This window comes from Mugil cephalus, chromosome 9 (genome assembly GCF_022458985.1).
Source record: "Mugil cephalus isolate CIBA_MC_2020 chromosome 9, CIBA_Mcephalus_1.1, whole genome shotgun sequence".
Classification (NCBI taxonomy): Eukaryota; Metazoa; Chordata; class Actinopteri; order Mugiliformes; family Mugilidae; genus Mugil; species Mugil cephalus.
In genome coordinates, this window is record NC_061778.1 from 13,405,370 (window position 1) to 13,428,142 (window position 22,773).

The following is a 22,773-nucleotide window of genomic DNA, read 5'->3' on the forward strand; positions in this document are numbered from 1 at the left end:
TTTCTGCAATTTAAGATCAAGGACACCTGAGCGTTACTTAAGATGGATCAGCTACCTGTCCTCAAAAATGTTTCCCATCCTTGAATTTCTCCACACCCTTTTGTTAAAATTACTCATCTGAGTGAGAAGGAAACGTTCAGTTACGCGATTAATCTTTAAACCTTTAAGAAAAGACATGAGATTGTAACTAGCCTTCTCATCCCATTTTTTTTCTACGCATGAATTATAGTTCCTGTTCAAAGGGGTCAGTGATATTAGGCAGTATATTTAAACCTACTACTTCAGCTGCTCCTCATGTGCCTGTGTGACCTGTACTAGATGTATCACAGTTAATCGGTCAGATGTCCTTGTATTTGAATTCCCATGGGATGACGTGTCACCTTCACACGTGTAAGATTTTTAAGTTATTTAACATTTCTCATCATATTTACAGCGGCATTAAGTTACTGGTTCGTTCGTTTAATTAAATTAAATGACCGAATGTGATTTACAAATTGACCTGCCACAAGCTAAGCTAACAGTGCTAGCATGGCACTCGAGTCAACTTGCCAGATGTGAGTCTAGCAACTATTACCTATCCATACATCCGGACACAACATTAGCAACTAACTGACGTCGTGTTTGTTTACAGCTGACAAATTTGAGTGCAATTGCGAACTATGAACTACGAGGGAAACGGATAGCTAACGTTAGCTAGCTTGCTAGCTGCTAACTTTGCTTTTGTTGCCTTGCTATTGTTTTTTAGTATGTGGACAGGAAAACAGCGATCTAAAGAATTTAATAAAATGCAGATTATAAAGTAGACTGTAAGCGCTTAGTTTACTTTCTTCTTAAATAATCACTTATATATGATTCAAACTAACTACGACGGAGACATCTAACTTAGCTAGCTAGCTAGTTGCTAATGTTTTTTTGTATGTGTGTGTGTTGGACTATGGTGACCAGACGTCCTCGATTTCTGGGGACAGTCCCCGTTTTGGATGACCTGTCCCCAGACTAATGCTGTCCACGAAAATGTCCCCGATTTTAACCTTTTATGAATGAGAAAGAAAGAAACAAAAATGTTGCGGCAGACTAAAACAGTTATTACGGTAGGTAAATGATAATAATAACAATAATAATAATGATAATATAGGTAAAAGCAACTTTCACAATAAACCTAAATAAAATAAGAGGCTATAAAGTCGACTGTAAGTATGTATTTTACTTCCTTATTAAACGGTCACCTGTATATAATCCTCCGCTAACAATAAGGGAAACAGCTAGCTAGCTAATTAGCCAACAATTTAAATTTATTTCTTTATTGTAAGCTGGTAATTTAGGAACCTACGGTTACTTTTAGAGACTGAAACTAAATTTTCCACATTTACTGTTAAATGTTAATAAGCTACACAGGATGACAAACTGTCTTTTGTTAAGAGCTTCTGAATGTTTGACAAGTCAAATAGATTAACTCACTATATTTTTTACTATATTTTGATTATTTCTGCAACATTCACTCTTTTAGTTACTCCACTATATGCATTTTATTTCTCACTCCACTGACGACAATACATACAAAATGGTACAATTACTGTTTTTTATTATAGAATAAAGCAGTAGAAAGTAATTTAAATGTCATGCAGCTTTACCAGATGGAAAATTAGGGATGCTTAAACAGTAATGCATATTTGGTCTAGACTTTATTTATTTATTAAAAAAAAAAAAAAAAACATTTTTAATTTGAGTGTTTGCTTATTGAATTTAAGGAGCATCTCTACCTTTACCAACATACTGCCAGTTTGTTCTTTGTGGAAATGGGAGAGACAACTATTTGATAGTAAAGTAATAACAATTTATTTGAAATTTAAAAAAAATTAATCTTGTATGCACTTCTATTGAATGACAGAAACGCAATTTCACTTCCATCAAGTTATAACATATTCTTAAATCGCCACCTGGATTTAACTAAGCGAATAGGTATGAGCCCTCAGATTGGATGATGACTGCATTTGCGATTATCTTTTAGCTGGAAACAAGTTATTTAACCCCAGTTTCACGTGTCTCATTGCAACACGTGAAATCTTAAGGCTCTTTTTGCCTCGAAGCAACTTTAAAACTGAAAACCCAGTCAGAACATTTGGGCAGCGTAGACATTTTTAGATCATTTTAATTTCATCCTCTTAGTCAAATGTCAGGAATTTCCCTTAGACCTTAACAGAAAGGAATGGTTTGTGTAGACATTTGGCAGCACTAAATGTCAGGGCAGTGAGTAATCTTAAGAAAGGCATCAGAGGAGAGGTTTGATCCAGGACACCACTGGTAGAAGGGGATGCTCATTACCAGCAGGTGGCAAACTTCCCCCATTAAACTACATGTGGAGAGGACCCACCCTAAAACCTGCAGTGACATCAGTGTTTTAAATAACCCAGGGTGACTATTGGTTTTCCAGATATATTTGACTCTGACAAATAAATGGACTAAGAAATGTCTCCTAATGGCTTCCTTAATGAGAGAAATCTACGGTCAAGTGGATCCCGCGGAGGACTGCTTGGCATTTATTATGACCTTTCCCAGGTTTACTGCTAACAGTAGTTGTGTTTATGTCTGGCAGTAATTTCGCTAAAGAAGAAATAAGAATCCTCAGAGCCTGAATGACACCTTTCCCCTTTTTCTCTCTCCGTCACCCCGGCGGTAGGCATGCTGCAGTGAAACGGAGAGAGGAGAGAAGAGAGAGGATGTGTTACGAGGAGACGGGGAGAAGCCAGACGAGGTATAAATTGGAAAATGTTAAAAAAAGGAGGGAGAAAAGACAATAAATTAAGAGTAGTATAAAGGAAGTGGCGACGGACGAGGTGTGATAAAGACACGGGGAGGATGAAGGAAGGACAGAGGTGACAGAGAAGGGACGGTAATTGATTGTCTCGTTTCTCCACATGCGCCTGTCATTGAGCTAATTGGAGTGGCGCAGACAAAAGAGGAGAAAAGTGTCAGTCACGTCAGAGTCTTTCAGGAGGGCGCCTGGTGTCAAGCTCCGATGAGACGAGCCCTTCTCCTCGCCCCGCGTCGACTGCGAGTCAGGGAGGCGAAATGAAAATTTCCGCTGTTGGAGGACTCCAAATTTGGTCCTGTGTGTCCCAAATCATTGTTGCTTTCTCGTCTGCACCCTCTTTCAAGTGATCCTCCTGAATATGGCGTAACAGAAAGCATTCACCCACATGTTCCCAGATGGTGATTTATGTAAATCTGGGATATATTTAGGACCGGGAATCAAGTCGGAAGATTCGATGCGTTTACCTGACGCCGCGTAACACAAAGAGCGGTTGATTATGGTGCCACGCATCATTAGGATTGTTGCCATGGGGCTTAATTCCAAGATAAGCATCCTTGACTAAATAACTCACCTGTGACAGGGAGGAAAGTAAACTAGACTTTTCGCTGTAGTTGGGGACCTCTTTTATCCACAAACAATTTTGGAATAGTCAAACTCTGAATTTCATGACTGAAATCGAGTTTTCTCGTCAACACACACACGTGTGCATCTACAGTATGTGCCTGCACATTTCATTCCCTAAGGAGTTTCTCATCAATATGCTAATCCAGCCGTGAGTGCAGGTGTTATATATTTGATTTCATCCTTCATCGCTGTGTGGAATTACCCGCCCGTTTTCGCTGCTGCCTCACTGGATGCTATAGGCTGTGCTGCCACACATTAACGTATTCAGTGTCACTACCCATGGTAACACTTGCCGTTTTCACTCAGCGATCCGAGCACACGACGGGCTTCCTCCACCTCGTCTGCGTGCTTCATTTTACCGGTTTGCTAGAGTGCTGCGTGCGTCAGTTTTCATCTGGGTGTCACCTGAGTCGCCACCCTCATCGATACGCAGTCAATCACCAACATGAACAAGGTGTGAGGTCAAACTTATGCTCAGGGAACAAGTAATTAGTTATTTTCCTCCATTACTTGTGCATAGTTTTTCCAGTGGAGGCACAGCGGGGTTTTTTTTTTTTTTTTGCAATAAATCACTGTCTAGTTGCGTGGTTCTCATCAAAGAAAGTAGAAAGAAAAATAATAAGAAAATGATGTGAACAGCTCCTGAAAAGTTAAACTCAGCTGTTCGGATTTTGATTTATGACTGTGGTTCTCTTTTTGGAGGACACAGTCTTTATAACTGCTTATCAAACAACCCCTCCCCCATTTACTCTTCAAGGACTGTATTTAAAACTATTTTTTTCCCCCTTCTTTTTTAATTTATTTATTTTTCCCACACCCAAAGTTAATAATCCGGCTGCACTGTCAAATGCACGTCGCACTCAATCAAAGAGGTTCGATGTTTCCTCGCAAAATGGTCACCTCAGTTATAACCTGTTTCCCAAACGGGGCTCCTGACCTTATGAGATTGATTTTCATGCTGCACTTCTCCCCCCTTCATCGAGCGCAAGCCAATATCAGATGGATTGGACTGAAGATCAATGTGCCCTCCACAGTCTGGTTAATCCATAGCCTCTCTGGAGTAATCACTGTCCCGAGCACGACAATGAGACGGGCGGGACGCGGAAAAGATGTGTTAAGCCAACGCTCGGAGACGGATGGACTGACTCCTTTAAATGGGAGGATTATGCTAAAAACGCGCCACTGAAAGAGCATCGATTCACGCGTGCCAAACAATAATAAAAAAATGGACACCTAAACCCATTCAGCAGGGCTGTTGCTGTGGGACACTTTTTAATCAACCCATCCAAGAATGAGTAGGCACCTGTGACTTGGCTTGGCGTTAACTCTGTCTAATTACCGCACCGCACTTTGATGCAGTGTGTGGGTAAAGCGCTGCGGGAGGGCCAGCTGGCACCGGGCTCGGTTCAGTCTGCTGTGAAAGAGAAGCTGGAGAGAGCGCCGCACGGGCGTCGAGCTGTGACCGGGGACCGCGCCCGGGCGGAGCGTACCTCAGAGCCGTGGCACGACGCCGCTGGCAGGCGTGCTCTCCATGATTCGTGATGACTTTTAGTGACCGGCGCTGGCGCGCAGGCTGTCCTGCCAGGTTGCTTGTGCGGAGAGTGTTTTCGTGTCCGACGCCGAACGACGAAGAATAACATCAGACATGAAAACAAAAGTGGGTTGACGGACACACGGCTGCTGCATCCTCCAGGCATGTGACGGGTGACGGCAGTGAACGGAGGCTGCCACACTCCTCCTCCTGATGCTGGATTTGCCTCAGAGGAGAACGTGATTAGTTATTAATCATCCTTAATTCATGGCTGCCACAATAACAACACATGTAAGTGGAAGAGTGGTTCAAAACAGAACGCAACACAGTGGAATGCATCTTTTTCAAAGGGTTCGTCCCTTTTCTTGCAAACTTTGATGGGAGGACTGATGCGACCCTCGTGACTGTTTCATAAATATAAATGACAAACTATCCCTTTAAAATCTGAGCATAATTACTCAAATTTATCTATCTTAACTAGAGAGACAGATGAGCAACGTGAAGAGTAGCTATATTTAGTAGGTATCTGATACCTGCCTGTGAATGTTTATATAATCGTTGCATAAATCTGACTGTGTGTGGCAAACTCCCTGTTTTAATTTCGTACAATCATAGTTGTGAGTCACTGAACGTGAGTCATCAAGGCTTCGTGAGTCTCCCTTTCTTCCGTGGAGTGTACAAAGCTGGCTTAATTGTGTGATTGTTCTTGGTAAGCGTGCGCAGTATAAACAGGCGTCCCGGTTTTCTTTAAAGCCCACATCAATAACTACAGCACAGTGTCCTCTCACGAGTTGCCGATACCGCACCGCTGCGTTGGTTTATGTTTAAGGCATGAGCGGCATGAATTTAACATGAGCTTTGAAGCTGAACAGGTTTGTTTTACATCGGCAGTATTTGTAAACAGTGAATTAAAAAGACGGATTCAGTCTTAAAATGGAAGAGAGGCAAAGCGCATATGTTTTCGGGTATAGATGAAGCTTTTGAAGCAAACCGGAACCTAATTCATGTGGAGAGTTTTTAAAAAATATGAATCCAGAGAGTTTGGTCTGACCACTTTCTGATCCCATTTTGGCCCTTTTCTGGCATGAGTAAATGCGTAAAATCAGCGATGCATCTCAAGGATATATTGACCAAGTGGAAAGTCGATTCTCGTATTCAGAATGTTGGATACGGGAGCAGTAAGCAGGAGTAAAGACCTGAGCAACTTTGATAAGGACCAAATCAATCAAATGGGTCAGAGCACCTTCATAGCTACAAGACAAAGTACAAACAACACGTTCGACGGACGTGTTCATAATGTTTTGGTTACTAATATCTGACTTTTTTTTTCTTTTTCTTGAATAAGTCAGCAAAGGCAGTATATGCAGCAAGATTCATCCAACCCTGGTTTGATTTGTGCTCTTTCACACTAAACAGCGCAATGAAGTATTATGACTACTAATTAATTAAAAAAAAGAAGAAGAAGAAGAAAAAAAAACTGGGGTTGTAAAATTGATGAAACACTTAAGACTGTCAGTGCAAGATTTGTCATCGTAGTGCTTTTAAACATTTGAGTGCTTGATGGGTTTGAACTGTTGCGGTCGTGTGACCGGTGTCCGCCGAGGCGTTGGGAGGGAGGGAGGGAGGGAGGCAGGCCCGGCTTCGCCTCGCTCAGCATTCACAGCTCCTGCTGCGTCCCAGCTTTAGATAAGGAGTGGTAACGCGCGCCTGTCTGAGAGTCCTGAATGGATTGTGAGGTCAGGTGATTTAATCTACCTGACATGTTCCTGCAGAGCGCTGATCAATAACGCTCCTATACTGATGCTAACATCAGGAAGGAATTAATGTGCTTTAAGATGAATAAATCTAAGCGGAATGAGTGTGGGAATTAAAAACGCCTCCTTTTGTTTGGTCGCCTGTCGCTGTTCTCTCCGCAGGCCGGGGGCCTTAAACCCAGTCATCTGGAACTTCCGAGAGGGTCTCCTGCCGTCTGCTTTAACTCATCTGACAGCATCCTGCTGGCTTTTGAAAAGGGCATGAATTCAGTGGACACTAATAATCCCTGGTAAGGCCTTAAGGTGAGCTGTCTCTGCAGACCTACTGGAGCAGAAGTTGACCCACAGGTTCTGCAAAGAATGACTCCAGTCAAGGGCCCTGCTAATCCCACTAAAATGGTTCACAAGGGCACTATTTGGCAGAGGGGGGAAGTAAGGGAAGAGCACCTATTAAGCGGCGGCCCCACGGAGAGCTTTCTACTCTTCGACATTAACATCTTCACCTTGGAAATTGGATAAAAAGTGCTTCTGGCTTTCAAATCAGCTCGTGCAGCGTATGGGCTTCCGTCAAATGTTATGGTATTTTGACCTATTGAAACAATGCCCTTCGATTCATTCTTCCGTTTATGAGCCGGAGCTCGCGTTCTTCAGAGGCATCTCCTGTAGGAAATAGCTGATCTGGAATGGTCTTTTTATTTGCCCTGTTTACGGAGGTCATGCGCTGATAGTCACAATGTGCCAGTGGCTATGATGTAGCTGCCTGATTACAAAAATACACTTTGCTGATGTATGGCCTATTCTACAGACGGGGGGTACTGAGATCGGTGCTCTTTAACCCCTAATAAAGTCAGGACTGACGATTGACACCCAGACTGGATTGTTCCTGAGCTGACGGAAATGAAGAGAGAATGTTGTGCGTTTTGCGCGTTAACCCGTAGGTGAAATTGTCCCAAATTCAAACTGACTTCCTGCTTCTTTCTGGGTCAAAGATGTATCTGCTTGAGTCATACCTGGATAAGCTAAGAGCAGAGAAGTGAGTGGCGCGTGTTGTCTCAGTGGTACATCTCAAGGATGCACTAGCCAGAGATAGCGAAAAGTCGATTCTCGTATTCAGTGTGCTGGATGCAGGAAAAATGTACAAGAGTAAAGACCTGTGCAACTTTGATAGAGGGCCACATCGATACAGCCAGACTTGGTCAGAGCTTCTCCAAAATCGACACGGCTTGTGGGGTGCTCTCTGCTTTTCAACAAAAGATAAATCAAAGCTATTTTTTGATAGGCGTGGTTATTATGTTTTGGCCAGTCGATGTATTCTGACTTATCCTATGGACCTGAAAATGACGGCGCACGCTATGTTTTATAATGATGAACGTTTTACAGAGATGACTGTTCGATCTTCCTCATAAACAGGAATGAGAGTTTTGTGTTCGTGTATCATCTCAAGTTTCGTCTCCCACTCGCCAGCCAGATGCCCCACAAACCGCCATCTGAGTCCTTCCCCCAAACTATTACTATAAACGCTCCCACCTGTTCTCATCGCTCGTTTCTCCTGCCTCGGAATGAGCAATAGAAACACTTAACGGCCCGTTCTCTTTAGCTGAGTGTCATATAGCTCTTCTGTGTGCCCGGATAAAGGTTCGCTGCGAGTGACGAAATTGTCCAAACAAAGCGTGTAAGTCTGGATTTCCTGCATCACGCTCCGCAGCAGCTCTTCTACAAAGAGACTTATCCGCTGTAGCACACGCGGTTCAGATCGGAGCGACGACCGACCGTACGATTGCTCTCCGAGCTGTCACATACACTTAGACTTTGGCTGGGCTTGACTTGGCTTTGTCACTAAGGTGGAAAAAAGGGAATTCTCGGTTTGCCGCTCCGAATTCTTGACACTCTTCACTTCTTCGCCCCTTTATTACCCGCCCTCTCCCTCTTTTTCTCCATCCCTCAGGTTATGTCTTACCATCCCTCTCTGGCTACTGGAAGGAAGCCAGAGCCATTAGCCTGCTGTCAGTCGGAGAGAGGAGGAGGATCTGTCGTGTTAGCTGACGCAAAATGAACAGCACCGCTTGGTCACACGATGCACAATACCGGAGGACCTCAGGGGCTGGAAGGTGATGTAGAAGACAAAGACGGAGTGTTTGTTTTCGTACGCATGGACACAAAGCCAAAGGACCTGACACATACATACAGTCGGCAGCACTGCACCGGTGCAGCAGTAGCCTGATTCATAACTGATGAATATTTACAGCTGACCAGGCCGTGTCTGAAACTGAACTGACTCACTGGGGAACCGAGGTGTCGAACCACTTGTGGTCGAAAGTTGTAAATCGTTCCCTCATTGCGGGCAGCTGTCAAAGTGAAGGGTCTGCACTCCGTGTACGCGTTGACATGCGTGACTGTGTGCGGAGGAATTTACATTTACGTACATATATTTATGTGTATATATGTACAGGTCTGTGGCTCTGGGAACGTGTGAAGTGATGGAAACCTGAAAGGTAATCCAGTATAAGCAGCTGCTCACCTTTTCTCGTATATATCAGTAAAACAACTGCTTCCCATATCTTTGCTCCAGGAAAGACGCCAGCTTAGTATAACTTAAAAGGAAACATATTCATTTCTTTTCTGCAAATGGTTTAGTAATATGAGGCTTTTACAGTCAATACATTTTCTGTAATTACCGCTGTAAATCTGAACTTTAAATATTCATCACTGAATGTGTGTCTTTTTGTGTGGTTGTGATTTGGTGTGTTGATTTAAATCCTTAAACTGGTGAAGCACATAGTTGATATGAGCTGAAAAGTTTTTTTTTTTTTTGCCCCAATAATTCATAATAATTCATGAAACTGTTTGAAAAAGAACAATTCTCCAGCATTTAAACTCTCGCAGTCAGCCCACAGAATAATTAGAAACCGAATATACTGAAGGTGATGAGTGGTACAGCTTCGTGAAGTTAAGTGCAGAGGTCACTCCAGCGCTCTCAGACACAACAACCTCTCAGGCCGACTAGTGGATAAGGGTGTAGATGCCAAAACAGTTGTCAACAGAGTAACTCTCTGAATGCTAACGAGGGAAATTGCTGACAACCCATGTCCTGATTTGTCAGTAAATTTTATTCCCACTCATTGCACCTTGCCTCCTCCCTTCAATCAATACAACAGTAGTGATGCACCCGCTCCCTGACTTCAGCATAAATGTGTCATCCGTTGTGAGTTGCACCACGCACCCGTTTGCATCATAGCGCGGTGACTGTACCCTTGTCCTGCCGTTTCAGCATCAGCAGCCTTATTCACATCCATCCCCTCCCACACACCTTCGCTGCAGCTCATTGGGTATTTAAGTCTTTGTCAATAATGCCTATTGCAGTGTCAGTGGGCTGTCTAATTACAAAATGGCTCTCGCTCAAATATAGTTTGTTGGGGTTCAGACGCGGCCATGTGAGCATGAATCAAGGCAGACACAGTTCTCTGTTACCAACGGCAGATGGCCGGGAGACAGTGGCAGACTCTTGCGCTCGAACGCAACATATTTATATGGTTGATTTTCCGTCTTGCTTCAGTGACTTGTTCTAACGTTCCACAGTAACTAGATTCTACTCAATAAGGCGTATACTCTAGCGTGCTTCAGTAAATGCGATGCAGCTGTCGCCGCGCCAGTTCCACTAGTCAGATTTTCAGCCACAGTTAAGAAATTTCCCGATGCACCATTAACAGCCCATTTCACATCAGGAGACGCACACCTCTGTGACTCGCGCCTGAAACGGGACATCGGACACGCTCGTTCAAATTCTAGTCACTCTTGAGCTGCAACGCTGCACAGCAAATCAGTCCTGCTCAGTGGTTGTTTGGACATCCAATCCCGTCTGCCACCACACTGCACTGACCTGAGGAAAAAACAGCATTTATGCCTTCAGTGTGACCGTGTCAGGAATATTGGAATTGTTTCTTCTCACGTCCCCTGTTAAGTGAATGTGATGGTACAAATACGTTATAGATTATAGTGAGAAACCAGGTCCATTTTTTTTTTTTTTTTTTGTTATTAGAAGTCAAGCAGAAAAAATCATTTGACATCTCCTTTGGTGCAACAAAGAAACAGATGTTGAGTGAGTGTGCTGTGCATGCCTGTAATTGGAAGGATTTGAAAAAAAAATGTGCTGACATAGACAATAAAAAAAATAATAAAATAAATAAATTTTTGTCTTTAGTTTAAATGGACTGGGATGGATGGATTGGAATTATGAAAGAGTAACAGATTAAAAGCATGCCTGTTCTTGTTTTTGGTTTCACTTGAGTTCAACAGATTACCCCACACAAAGTTCAAATGTTTGAATGGTACCAAGACTGCAACCTGGGGATGTATTAAAAACGATCATTAAAAAAGCGAAATCGTTTTTGTCGGCATGGGAATGTTCTGATTGAAATATGCTATGAAAAATGGAACGCTGGGTTTTTCGGCTGCTTTTTTTTTTTTTTTTTTTTTTTTCTGAGGCTTTGGAATCGACGGGCAGCTCTGAGATGGGCCGACGGTTATTAAAGATCACAGAATCTGAGCGCAGATTTCTCAGGGGGTCGGGGGCGGGGGTCAACTGCTGTGTGTTAACAAAACAGCGGTCAGTTACATATCAATTGCGGACAGATCATGAAATTCAGCTGCAACTAAAAAGTATGTGAATTTGTATTTAATTTATTTATCTTTGCAAGTTCTTAATACTCCTCCCAAAGGCTTAACCTTTATCCACTGTTAGTATAAATCTCTAAAAAGACGGTAGAACATTGAGTGCTATACTTGCTTCTAAATGCTCCTTTTTTTCCATTAGTAACATATAGGTGGTGCCCACTTTTCCCCTCCAGATGTTTATCATGAAACCCCAAACGCCCCACCACTCATTTAGAACCGAAGAAGCTACTTGGATGAGTGGTGAAGCATCTCCCAGTGAAGCCAACAAGTGTTTTATGGTTTTTATTATGACCTGGATGACTGAGAACCTTCACAGGTGCGCTTGCTTCTGCTGCATCTTTACAACGCTGCAGCTCTCACTGACTCTTCCTCCTCGTTATTATCTGACAGCATTATGATTGGATTTTGAGTTACCAGGGACAAACTCCTGATAACGCAACATAATAACTGTGATTTATCCAACACGTTTAGAGACCAGCAAATAGTCAAATACACATTCGCCGTGGCTTTGCGTTGGTCCCACGGGGCTTATGAAAAATTAATAACGCTCGGGCTGCATTACCAGACACAAATATCCTATTACGTTCCCATTCTGGCCACATATAATGGAATGATGATGCGCGCTACATCCCTGAGTCTCACTTTTCAGCTTGCTGATTTCATTTTATTTGGTTGATAATAGATCATAAATTACTGAACACGTAGCTGATTGTATAATATGCAAATTGCAGTGGTGAGAATGTGCTCGAGGACGTAGGAAATCTGCTGCCGTGCATTAAATGAATGTTATTTGAAATATGTGAGATGCAGGTGACGTCTAAGGAGCAAAGCCCTTGGTGTATTCTAAAAGCAACTAAAATCTCCAATCCTCGGGAAAAAAAAACACGCGTCAAATGCGTCTTCCCTTATCCGCCTGTATGTGATAACAGTTGTGAGATCCCTGCGAGCAATTCTCTTTTAATCACTGTTGTGTGTGGACAGGCTGCTCTTCAGGATTTCTCTCCACTGTAATGACAACGTGGCCATGATTGTTGGGTGCACCGAGGGCGGGGTGAAAATGTCAAGACGGCATTCTCGACGAACCCCTTCACGGCTCTCACGGCCAGTTAACACCAACCTTCACCTTTCGCTTGCATTGTTTGGCGTTTGAACTATCATTCAAGTCCACGGCCATGAGCCCACCATTGAGCCGTGCGTCACAGAATAGACTTCTTACTGCTGATCACCATCCCTCCCGATGAACCCGTTGGGCGCTTCGGAGTCTTGGATGAGTGGAGGTGATGCTTGAACGAAAAACCAACCAACCAACCGACCAAACGGCCAGTTAAAGGGCAAACACGGAGCAGATATATGACCTTATGTGCAGCTATTAAATCCCCACAGATCTTGACAGATGCAAAGCCAAGGCTGTTGGTTGTTTGTGGATCATGCAGAAGGTCAAGTGGAGTCTTCTCTCGGGGTTATAGTGTGTAGTTTCCACCCTGAGCAGGGGGGGGGAGGGCACCTTGTTGCTTCCCTTTTGGTGCCCTCTAAATGTTGCTGATGCATTCACAGCTGATGGGGTTAAATAAATTACAATGTGTTTATAATGTAGTCTGCCTTAGGGGAGCAGTAAACAGGTAGGAAGCTGCATAAAATGGTGAGTTTGTCATCGCTCGCCTCTGAATCTTAACATGTCTTTATCATCTAATGTATTTTCAGATCAAGAACCTTCCAGAATTGAAAACTTTTAAAAAAGATGTGCTTTACAAGCACACTTCCCAGGAGTCTTTTTTAAACAATCCTGTAAATACACCAGGAGTCCGGAGCGTCTTCCTTTTTCATGTTCGGTTAGTAGTCGAGTGGGGAAGGCACCCAAAAAAAAAAAAAGAAAAACATATATATGCACCCCCACCCTCCCACCCTCATTCTGACTGTGAATGTGTGCGTAAGAGAGAGAAGATCGCCCGCACCTCAGTCTGCCCTGCATCTTTTCAGCGCACCGCAGTGGATTCAGCCGATCAGTACGGGACTACACAGCCACAGCACAAGATGTAAAAAAGAAAGGAGGTGTTTTTTTTTTGGCTTTGAGTGCGTCTCAGAGATACGTTTGTTTTATTTTTGGACTGAGCACCCCGCAAAGCGAGATCACTGCCTGGCTTTATCTTTTCCTGCTTTCTTCTTCTTTGCGCTCTCGCCTCAGTGGTTAGTGGGATGCGGGATACGCAGCATCACCGGCAGCATCGTTAGAATAAAACAGATTCCTGTTCAGCAGGCCGGTCAAAAAAAGGGAAAAATAAAACTCTGTTGGGAAAGGACTGCTCCTTTTTTCTTCTTCATATTATTTTTCATTTATTATTATTTATTTTTTTACTACGCGATAAAGTAAAGGGGATATCTGTCCAACTATTTGGGATGTTTTCTTTTTTTACTACAACCCCTTAAACCGGAGATGATGTGGGCATCCAGGGATCAGATGTAACGGGACTGCTGCTGATCTTACCGGTGTTTTATCTGCCCGTCTGTCTGTGCACAGAGTGTCGGAGGTGGAGAGAGTCGCGGATCAAGAACCAGAGAACTACACAGAGGGGGAATTGAGTTACTCTGCAATTGCGCTTTTTTTTGCAAATCGACGTATTTCTGCGGGCAGAGCCTGTGCCAAAGTACCAGAGATCTTTTTTTTTTTTTTTTTTTGATCCGGACAAGGATCCTGCACAGGTAAGATTCTTCCAGCTGTTTTAAAGACATGCGATATAGTGTGATGCTTGACTGGTTCATATGCTGCGTTAAAGCGAATAACCTACTTGTCATATAAGTCTATTAGATCTCTGTGCAGGGGAACTTGATACTATAAATTATCTTTATATATTTATCTTTATATATTCTATCATGGAGCCTATTTCTATTTCTCCTTGTTTTTATTTTTATTTTATATTCGCGTCTCTTAAACTAATTGTTGCATGTTGGTTTGAATGGAGTGCAGAGCTCGGTTCAGCGTCTCGATGCGGGCTCACAAATCATTAGTTGGTACGAGGATGAAGCCGGGGACGTTTCAGTCGTGATGGATGATAGGAGGACTCACCTAGATAAAGTAGTCACTTTAAGTGGAAGGATTCAGATCATGTGTACATTCACTGAGCTGTGGCTATGTCTGTACCTATTGTTGTTAAGCGTTGATGTAACACTCCGTGCAAGACGTGGAGTGTGGACTTTCATTCATTAGATTATTTATTTCAAGGGAATAAAGGGGGGTTCATATGATGGGATTTAAGATGGTTGGGGGGTGGGTGGGGTGGGGGGGCGCTCCTTTTTGGCACCACCTTGTGGTTCAGTTTAGTGTCTGTTTACGGCTCTGCTCGTGGCATCCAAAGGTTTTTGATGGTGTTATTTATAGCATGGTGGTAAAAAAACAAAACAAAATCCCACTTCTTATTGTCTCATGTAATTAAAGAGATGTGCAGCGATGCAGTGCCATTAAATTGAAATGAAGGCTCGTTCTTACCTGAGGCAATGAATGGTTAAAACTACAAATGAAATATTCCGCTATTCTTGTCCATTATATGCATACAACTTGAATATTTATGTCCTTGTTCAGAAGACATGTTTTGTGTGTGTTTGGCTTCCTCTGTGTGCACTTATTACCCCCAAGCAAGAATTATTTTCATTTTCTACTGCCTATCAGCCTATAATAGTTGTTAGGAACCACCTGTTAGTGCTACACAGTTGCCAGCCAATGCCAGCATTTTTGCAAGCTCAAGTGCTTTGCGTTGATCTTGCAATGAATAAATGCTGCATCCATATAACAGAAACTGCTTTGCTGGCTTTCTCTTGTTATAAGTCACATATTTGCACTACGGAATCAATTTCACATTGGTAGGTTGATTTACAGCCTGGCATTTCTAATTCACATAGCATTTGATGCCAAGTGCCACAGCTGACGCCTCAGAGGAAGCTTGTCAGCTCAGTAGCTGGGGACGGGGGGTGATGTTGGATAGGCTGTGGGTGCGATTAGTATAAACTGGCTGCATAGCTGGGATTTATTCTTGTGCAAAAGTTCAGTTCCAGCAGCGTTTTTGTTCCAGAAACAGAGAGATATTCACAATCCAGGAATAAACACTCAGCAAGCATATGTGAATTAGTCATGTGATGATTGAATTAAAAATATGTTAGTCTTATTGGACATAGATGCACACAGATAGGTATATATGACATTAACCGAAGTCAACACACTAGTGAAGACTGTGAAGAGCTGCTGAAAGTTCAAGAAGCTCAGTTGAGGTAATTTTGTCAAGCTACTTTCATACAATTCTTACCTTTCTGCCATGTTGCACAGCACTTAGTAAAAACTGAACATGAACAACTCCGACTGCTGCCTGACCTTTGACGCTTCCCTCATCCCCTGACGCGTGCGGTGGGAAAGTGAAGGTAGAGGGGAGGAGCAACGGAGTGAGATTCAGTGGCACCAGTGAGAAGTGAAAACAGTAATTAAATGCAATTCAGTTCTATATGTGTCAAGGTTCAGATACCTCGGTAGTCTGGCCAACTACTATTAACGTTATTATCGCAATTATAGCATTTCAGCGTCCCGCTGTTTACAGTCAAATGCGTCGTTTTTCGATAGAATTCATTCTCTCGCAAAACTACTCCAACCATTCTTACCTCGCCAGAGCTGTCCCGGTAACGTTAGTCATTAAATTAGGAGGAGGTTGCAGCCATAGACATATTATGGTTGCAGCTGTTTTGTATGCAGACTTTAGACTTTAAGAATTACCTTCAAGTAGATTAATTCAGCTAGTCTGTGGGAACTTTTTTTCTCTCCAAGGTTCATTGAACGCATCATGAACGGTTGTGAGAACGACGGGTAAGATGAACCGGGTTTAGGTACATTTAGATAAATTGTTTTAGTTTCAAGATGGATTTTAGTGTGTAGTTTTTATGTTGGATATTTACCTTCGACTCGTATAGGACGAAGGCTCCTCTGGTGAGTAATGTTTATTTAGTTGGTTTGAATATCCGTGAAACTAGCCCTAATTAAGAGAGAACAGGTCAATAATTAACTACACCTGGTAGCGGTAGCACGCAAGCTAACATAAGCTAACAAGGTTTGTTTTCCTCGAAGCTAAGTCAAAATAAAAAAAACGGCAAACTTTAATTTAAACAACCCATACGTTGTTTGACAAATAAATCATCGTCATTACTTTTAAGACATTATCTGAGTTTTTATTTTTATATCAGTTGGAACAATATTCAGTGCTAAATTTACCTTTGAAAAGGGAGACAAAGCAGTAAGTCAAGTAAACCGCATTTTAAAGGCGGAGTTCCGCTCTTATCAACAATATATAACACTATTGATAAATTAGTAGTAGTTAGTATAAGGAAATACGTCTTTTTTTCTTTCTCTCTTTTTTTAAAGCATGGACGCTGCCATCTTGCCTACTGTGACCCGTGACGTCATGGGGTTGGTTGACTTGGCAATTCCCATAGACATAGTGAAAGAGAGAGTTTGAGAAAGACGGATGGTGAAGGATAGATAGTAGAAAGTAGATCATATTCCTATATCTATACACTACGTAGTAGTAATGAGCTTACTCAGTTTCTGTCAGAGCTGACTTTAGTAAGCTCAGCTAAAAGCAGTATTCCTCAAATGCCTACTGGTCCAACATAAACATTAATAGTTAATTAGCTGGCAGACTTTAGTGGTAAAAATACTACTTGGCATGCATTTAACGGCTAATGCTAGCTACTTATATGAACGAAACAGACAAGTTAAAACTTATCTTTAATGAACTTTGAAAAAGTATTATTATTTATTACCCAGTTGCCTTTTCAAGAGTCCAAACCAAAAAGACAAATAGGCTTTTTGTGATCATTTCTATTATTAATCAGATTAATATTGCAGGAAACTGCATTTCACTGTTATTCACTACAAAACTACAAAAGATTTTGTATGCAAAACCAAATCTAACAAAAAAAGTTAGTTCACAGCTACAGTTTACATAAAATCAATAATTTGGACAAAAGGAATAAGAACAAAAGACTGCACAGTATAGTTATCTATCTATCTATCTATCTATCTATCTATCTATCTATCTATCTATCTATCTTACATCCCAGAGCATTAAAACGTATATTAAAATATTGCCCAGTGCTAATTACACTTTAAAGAAATAATACCACCTATACTGCCTTTTTTTATGCAGAAGTATAGTACCTTATTTGATGTTTCCTTTTCCCAGTTGTCGAGCTGTGACAGACTTTACAGGGTGGTTAATTTGCTTTTAATAGAGGACAGTAAAAGAGATGAAGGAGAAGGCGTTCTGCACCAGGACTAGTCCAAGTCCCAGACCAGCAGCAGCACAACAGTTGCCTACAGGTAAAGACGTCTCTGTCACAGATGTTCAGACCATAGGGATCCCCCTCTTGGATTCTGTCACAAATGCTGTTTATGGAGGTACAAGCTATACAGCTCTGTGTTTTTTTGTTTTGTGTCCTGACCTAGGTGGATGTGTAATCTAAGTATAAGTCTTTTTGGTCAAGATCAGTTGGTACGGCTGTGTGTCTCGCTTCTGTTTCTGAGATAGGTTGAGATTTGCTGCTTGCTTCACTAGTTTTTTTTTTAAAATTTATTTGTCTGTGTGATCCAGAGTTTATGCTGTGCATTACAAAACAGCTCCACTTTAACAGAGAGATCACGGTGAAGAATTGGTGACAGCTGATGCACGTTGAACAGTGGTTGGTCGTTAGTTTCGACCAAGGACCTGATTTCCAGTACATCTGGATTCTTTGGTTGGTTGTTGCAGTGACGACAGTGACCTCAATGTTTTTTTTTCTTGGGATGACTTTTTTTTTTATTTATAATGTACTTAGAAATAGCCCACACATTATCCATCATAGGCGCATAGCCCCTGTCATATTAAAATACATAACATTTAGAGCTGGGCCATGGTCCAGACCCAGGTCACAGACTGTTCTTCATTGACGTCTAGACTAGAATAGACATGTGTGTAATTGGGTCAACCTCCATGACATGTACACTTAATTATTTTATGTTCTGTTTAGAATTAATAAGATACCTCTTTTAGCCCCAGAACTGATGCTGGTTGCAGATATACTGCAGACCCACTCTGTAAATTGAATATAGTATGCAGAACATTGTAATGATTAATATTTATGATTATGATAATGTAAGTGCCTTCTACTCCTATAGTTTCTTAAAGGTTACGTGATTACTAGTAAAACAAATAATGATGCTTAAGGTAGCAGCGCTTTAAAAGGACCTCAAAAGAAACAGAACCATGCTAATTTTCTATTGTCATTGAGCAATTAAACACATCCACACATCTGAATTGCAGTTCTGTTAGAAATTAGTTCAATCTGCTGGAAGATTTCTAACTCTCAATTATGCAGTTTCTTTGGTGAACTGTGTTTCTCCTTGGTATATATTATTCTTCCAGCATTTTGCTTTTGAGTCAGTCTGTATGAGCAGTGCTTGAATCCATTGCTTTCTCTAAAATTTTAACCCATGATTACTAAACAGTTTGTTATCCTTTACTAAACAAACTATATATAAGTCAATACGACTAAAAAGGAAATTTGACACCTCAATTATAGCTTTAATTTAAGAGGTGTGTTATATAAGGGATGACATGGCCAGTCTCTCCTGAGTGTGTGTGACATTGCTGCTGAGGTCTTGGCTAATTGTGTTGAAGGTTCATTATCATCAGCCTCTCTCTTCCTCACAGTGAGGGACAGAGTGACAATCATTAGTCCTTAACAAAGTCTCTTTTCCTGCGAGTGGAAAGGAGCAGCGCTGTCGTGCTCCGCATCCGCCCTTCTTCATTTATCCAGACGTCACTGTAGTTTGCTCATGCTCTTGGTTGAGTGCTCACACACACATTCAACATGCATTTAATATTTTCCTTTTTTCTTTTTTGAACTAGCCAAACTGAGGTTACTTTGTCTGTCTGCTACCATAGGTCATGCTTAGCATATTCATTGTTGTAAGCTAAATGCTGTTGAAGTCCCCCCCCCCCCAAGGTTACGCTAACAATGTCCTTCAAATGATAAATGCAGCAGGTATGCCTCTCCACCTGCTGGATTTCCGCCCATAGTATACATTACCATACAGTATTCAAGGTTGAATGTTTGGGGCAGATCTTTGAAGGGCCCGGCTGTTGGCTAGGATAGACCCTCTACGTTTTTGTTGAAGAAGGTCATGAGTAACTCTGACTCATACACCTATCAGGCATAACATTATGACCACCTTCCTAATATTGTGTAGGTCTTTCTTGTGCCTGATAATGGACGTGGACTTTGTGAGGGTGTCCTATGGTGTCTGGTAACAGAGTGTTGTTATGGATTGAGAGGAGGTGGCCTCTGTGGATCCGGCTTGTTCCACTGTATCTTACAGATCAGCTTGGGATGTGGTGAATTTGGAGGCCAGGTCAACACCTTGTGCTATTTGTCATGTTTTTTGTGTTTGTGTGTGTCAGGCTGCATCCTGCTGTGAATGGCTGCTGCCATCGCTTCAATGTTATTCACTTCTCCTGTCATTGGTATTAATGTTGTGGCTGATCGGTGTATGTGCGCACAGTCTTTTACTTTCCTACGTTCTTCACTTGCCGTCCTTATTATGTTGTAAGCTGATCTTTACCCACCCTGATAATAAAACTGAATTCCCATTTCGCATCACTTGATCATTCAGTCTGACATTGAGTCCTTGTTAGCCGGTTTTCTGTTTGTGGGGGTGTATTTTGTTTTCTTGCGCTTTAACCTCATTTCCAGTTGACACAGGAGCTGCACAAGCAGTTTCTCAAAGTAATTAACTTCACGTCTTTACCAGCAACCAAATATTTATGTCAGTTTAACAGCTGCTTTTTATGCAAGTAAACTTAAAACATGTATAGCGTAATTGATTTCATCCACGTCTGTTACAGTCTTTTCGCTGCTTTTGCTTCTAAGCCACTGGCCGTGATTGCTTTCAAACCAAGAAAACAGACATCAGTAAGAGCAACATACACAGACACCAGATCTGCTTGAGCTGCTAGAAAATCAGTGATGTGGTGGAACAAAGACAGCTCAGCCAGCCCAATCATGCATCTAAAGTTGACCTGAATGTGCACAGTTGAGGAAAGGGGTCTGCTCATTTTTAAATCTAACTAAGCTTTCAGACTTTAGCTTTAGATGTTACACTTTCTTTGTAATGCTTATCTCACCTCAGACAAGATAACAAACACAAAAAAAAAAAAAAATGAACAAACTTTGTAACTATTTCATATAACTATGTTAGCTTTAGACCTTCATGTTCAGTTTACACTGTGGAGCATGGTGTTAAAGCTTTTATTTCTCACTGGCTCTGACATTTTGTGTGAAAAACAGTTTGACCGAGATGAATCAGGCGGCATTACTTTGTCATCAGTGGACCCATAGGTCAGCATTGATTCGATTAAAGTAATACAAAACCTAGAAAGTCAGAATTGATTTTGTTTCAGTCAAACTGATTCATAGTCAAACAGATTCATGTTCAGTCACAACAAAATTGAGTTCACTGTTGAAACAAAGGTGCTAGCTGTGTTTTGGAAAAATGAAAGCGTTAGCTAAAACTGAGACGCTGTTGGAAAGACTGATTTAGAGCTGCCTTCGCAGGGATCAAAGTCAGGTCATACCGAGTTACATTCTGCAAGCATGTACCAGGAGTTATCCGTGGTATTTGATGGCGATTTATTTGTGAAGAAGGAGGGAAGAGCAATGGGACTTTTAATTATGTCTCACACCATGCTGTGAGCCGCTGTATAGGGAGATTTTATAGTCAAACAACAATCACAGTAGGCTACTAGATAATAAGTGTAAGTAAGCAGTGTTAGTCTCATTTGTGCAGTAACCTTCAATATGGAAGTGGAGATTTCTTATCCAAACCTTAAAAAGATACCTTCCGATCCTCACTGCAGCTCATTAGAACAGGCTGGATACACCTAATCTAATGCAGCCCAATGGTTCAGCAATAAATTCCACCTACCAGAGAGGCATTCATTCAGTTCTCTGTTTATTGTTGAGGTTTTAGTTTGTTTAACAGGTCTTGTATAGAGAGATGTTTCTGATAGTTTGCTCACCACTTGAAGATGAAACATATTAGACAGACATTTAATATGATGCAGCGTGTTACAACTCTGTTGACCTAACTGCAGGTGTACCTACCGTATTTGCCCAACAGTGTTTTTTCTAAATTAAATTAAAAGTACATGTTTATGTAGAAGTTTCATGTAAATAGTCATGAGTAGTGAGCAAGTCTGTTTATTGGTCAATTTGTCTGCATCCAGGACCACTAGAAGGTCAGATCTCAGATTAAATAACCTCTACAATTCATTGGAAAGAGAAAAACATTCTAGAAATGGAAAGCTAGGGGGTATTGTCTGGCTCTGTTTTGAGTAAGTGCTATGCTGAGCAAATGTAATATTACATCTGCGAGGGCCATTTGCAATGTGCTGACAAGAAAAGTGAAGTAAGATTCATGGTCTCATTGTGCACTTGATCAATTGATGAATTGGACATGGAGCCCAACTTTTAAAAGTTGTGAAGGTTAACCAGCTACCACACATCCATCCTTTAACCCATGAAGCATGTGCACAGCAGCCAGCAATGGGGCGAGGTAAAGACTGTCATTTACTGGTGCTGGTGTACTTCAGGGGACCATTGCATAAGACATTTGACAACCTAAGATTACACTCGAGACAAATTCTCTTTCAGATACAGCATTTTAAAATCTTTGTGTCCCCGGTGCAAGAGCACCACAGAATAGTCAAAGGTCATGGCCTAAAGCACATATAAACAGTGTGTGTATCCTCTTGAGCTTATATCTTTACAGATTTTCCTTATGACAGAATACCTGTGTGCACGCTGTGCCTCTGGGAGCGGGTCATCCGTCTGTCTGAGGTGATCCATATCCACTGCACGACTTGTCAACTGTTTAGACAGTGATAAATGAGAAGAAGAATATGTGCAAAACAGGCTGTCATAGATAAAGTAGGAGTTCTGACCTACCGGGGTCAATAGAAAAGAGAAAAAAAACAGACCTACATGCCAGTCGTACTATATGTGGTCCTCGTCTGCACAGCCAGTAAGGTGGTCCCGCAGACTGTCAGTCTCTGTTGGTTTAGAGACATTTATATACAGATAGCAAGCAGACGTAGCAAGATATAAGTTAACTTTTAAATCAAAGTTTAGATTTAAGAAAATTAGAGCCAAGATTTTATTGTTGTTGTCAGTGTTGAGGTGAAAGAAATATTGTGCAACCGTTGATTTCATAAACTATGACAGCTGTTAGTGGCAGATTTAGTTACTTGCTGGCATTTAATGCAAGTTAATTATTTGTTGTCAGCCAAAATACAGAATGAAAATGCCTTGTT

The 22,773-nt window shown here is 41.6% G+C and overlaps 1 protein-coding gene and 1 long non-coding RNA gene across 3 annotated transcripts in view; both read left to right on the top strand.

The window, feature by feature from the left end:
* The first annotated feature begins 37 nt into the window (after window positions 1-37).
* On the top strand, window positions 38-9,411 carry LOC125013923. Its single transcript, XR_007113414.1, has 3 exons — window positions 38-390; window positions 2,678-2,752; window positions 8,667-9,411. It is a non-coding gene; the product is annotated as an uncharacterized LOC125013923 (long non-coding RNA).
* Window positions 9,412-13,348: 3,937 nt separating this feature from the next.
* grik4 (glutamate receptor, ionotropic, kainate 4) overlaps window positions 13,349-22,773 on the top strand; it is a 280,111-nt gene continuing 270,686 nt past the window's right edge. The window contains exons 1-2 of one of the 2 annotated variants that reach the window (XM_047594955.1): window positions 16,227-16,352; window positions 17,608-17,744. The gene's annotated coding sequence lies outside the window, so the exon portion shown is untranslated. Of the gene's footprint in view, window positions 14,090-16,226; window positions 16,353-17,607; window positions 17,745-22,773 lie in introns of those variants that run through there. The other variant, XM_047594954.1, reaches the window with a different exon arrangement.